Source organism: Perca fluviatilis, chromosome 3 (genome assembly GCF_010015445.1).
Source record: "Perca fluviatilis chromosome 3, GENO_Pfluv_1.0, whole genome shotgun sequence".
NCBI lineage: Eukaryota > Metazoa > Chordata > Actinopteri > Perciformes > Percidae > Perca > Perca fluviatilis.
In genome coordinates, this window is record NC_053114.1 from 4,574,358 (window position 1) to 4,577,206 (window position 2,849).

At 48.3% G+C, this 2,849-nt stretch overlaps 1 long non-coding RNA gene across 1 annotated transcript; it reads right to left on the reverse strand.

The window, feature by feature from the left end:
• Positions 1 to 935: 935 nt before the first annotated feature.
• LOC120555407 lies at positions 936 to 1,517 on the reverse strand. The gene is made up of 2 exons (XR_005638706.1): positions 1,259 to 1,517; positions 936 to 1,158 (listed from the first exon to the last, which is right to left on the reverse strand). It is a non-coding gene; the product is annotated as an uncharacterized LOC120555407 (long non-coding RNA).
• Positions 1,518 to 2,849: the final 1,332 nt, after the last annotated feature.

Genomic DNA, 2,849 nt, shown 5'->3' on the forward strand with positions numbered 1-2,849 from the left:
TAGAGGACTCAAAGGGGGGTGAGCGCTGAGCTGGTCGGGCTGTGGCCTGGCGGGTAGAGGACAGCTTCTCCCTGTTAGTGGGGCAGGCTCGACCGCTCCTGTCCCGTCTACTCTCCCGTAACCGGTTGTCGATTTTAATGGCTAGAGAAACGAGAGAATGGAGGTTAGTGGGTTCATCCCGAACAGCCAACTCATCTTTGACAGGGTCGCTCAAACCGTTTACAAACGCCCCCTGGAGTGCTTCATCATTCCACTTGGAATCAGCGGCTAATGTCCAGAACTCTATGGAATAGTCTGCCACACTGCTTGTGCCCTGTCGTAGCTTCAGGAGTCTCTTGGAGGCATTACCGGCGTGGTCTGGGTGGTCAAACACAGTCTTAAGACGTGAGGAAAACTCATCGAAAGAATACCCCTCAGTACGCTGGTTAGTGAACATGGCTTCTGCCCAGACCAGAGCTCTCCCTCTGAGCAGACATAGAGCGTATTGTACCTTAGACGTCTCAGAGGCGAAGGAGTGGGGTTTCTGTGCAAAAACCAGGCGGCACTGAAGAAGGAAACCACGACACTTGTTTAGCTCACCGGCGAAGGGTTCAGGCGAGGTGACAGGGGGCTCTCGGGGAGCAGTAGAAGCCGAGCCTGGGGAAACAGGAGGAGGTGCAGACAGAGGAACAGATAGGGAGGCATTAGATGTTACCAGATCAGCCACTTGTGATGTTAACTGGGACACTTGATTCGACAACTGCTGGTTGGTCTCCAATAAGGTCCGTATTAGGTGGTCATGTCGCCCCAACAGCAATCCCTGAGACTGGAGGGCGTGCTGCATGCCGTCCTCCTGTGCTTCGTGTGGCGTCTCAGCCGGGTTCATTGTGTGGCCAGTTCGTTCTGTTAGGCTCTAGTCGGACTCAGGACTGAGAACAGGCAGACAAACACAGATGAGCAGTTAGCAGTGTTTTATTGGACACAATGTGGATAGTGCAGGAGGGAATGGCCAGGAGAGCAGCTCCAGGTGGAGTCGAAGCTGGAGATCCGACGGCGGGTGTGTGGCCAGGCAGCGAAGACGAGAGCTGGGTGGAAGGCTGGTTGAGAACGGAGTTGCGAGGTGAGCAGGCAGCGAGGAGGCAGATGAGAACCGAGAAGCAGCAGGTCCAGAGGTGGGAACTGAACAGAGATGGGAAGCGTGAGACAAGCACAAAAGGAGGCAACAGGTATGCTAATAACAGGACTGAATACTCTCGAGCACAGAGTGGAGCCACGTTACCACAGGAATGGTTGCAACGAACTGGCGCTGAAGAGGTGAACAGCCCGGGTAGATAACTGTTGGTTGAGTACTGGAATGAGCTGCAGCTGGGTGTTGGTTGATTACTGGAATGATCTGCAGCTGGCTGGAGCAGAGCAGGTGAGAATGGCCACACCCCTTGACCTAGATCCTCTTGAGTGACATGTAGACAGACACAGACAACACACACACACACACAAGGGAAAGGGGAACAGGAAAACAGGCTGGGACAGGGAGACAGACACTGACCCATAACAGGTTTCTGCTGAACCTTAGAATTTTTTTCCACCGAACCGAACCCTACGCTTGCACTACGCGCGCTACGCTGGTTGACATAATGACGCCGCCGTTGATGAAGGGAAGGTGTTTACGTAGGTGGAGCGTTCAATACAGTAGGCTGTGAGAAAGTGAAAATGGAACGTGAGCAGAAAAAGTCTTGTTTGGCAGTACTTTCAGTCAAAAGAAGGCCATTCCAGTCCAGCTACATGTTCAATTTGCAATGCCGATTTGTCTCGTGGTGGGGAGGACCCTAAACAATACACAACATGGCCGCTGTTACAACATTTGCTTGTGAAACATCCGAAAGAATACGTGTTGTGCATGAAGGAATCTACAGACAGCACCTTCAAAGGAAGGACAGTCACAGCTAAAAACTTGTGTTAACCAGACAGTGACGATTAATGTGTTTACTGTGTTAAGGGACGGAGGATGGGAGTAGGATTCGGTTTCGGCAGAATCTTACCCAGTGGATTCGGTATTCAGCCGAACCCCAAAAATTTGGATTCGGTGCATCCTTACTTTTAATGTTGTAATGCATGCTGCCACAGCGCTCACCTGAAAGCTACGGCGACCCTTCTAGCATTTTGTGAGCCCCACGCTGCATCTGCCCAACAAGTCTTCCAAACCATACAACAATTAGGTAGTTTATTCCTACTCTCTAATGCGACCCATAAGAGCCTCATACCTAAATGACAGAACGTAACAGTCACAGTTTTAAACACGTTGTTAATGTTATAAAACGGTTGCAGTTTAGTTAGGTATAGGGCCAAAACTACATAGTTACGTTTAGAAAAAGATAGTTAAAATCATCGCTTACGTTACTTAACTTCCAGTTACACACATGACACAGAACCTGAAGTAGTTCTGTTTGTTCCGTAATTTGACCCTGGGGTCAAATGTGACCCATTTTCAAAAAGTTTCTATATCAGAACATTTGGGTTTCTTCTTAACCAAATCATCAAAAACAAATAAAGTGGATTGTTTCATTCAACGCTATTCATAAGTAAAATAAATTATCAGTGCACTACTTTCATTGAATTTGGGTGTTTTGTTCTGTTTTGTTTAATTTGATTGAAAAAAAAAATTAATGTGAACTAGTGTGTGTTGTAGCAGTGTTTTGCCATTGACAACGAGCTAGCATGCTAGCGCTAGCATGCAAGCGCTAGCATGCTTTGGTTAGCCACCTCGTCTCGGCTAGACTGAAGGCAGGACACATTCAGAAACTCATATCTCACTCAAAACAGCATGGATGTTTATTTTTTCCAAGTGTTTTATGTGTATGGAAGCACCAGAG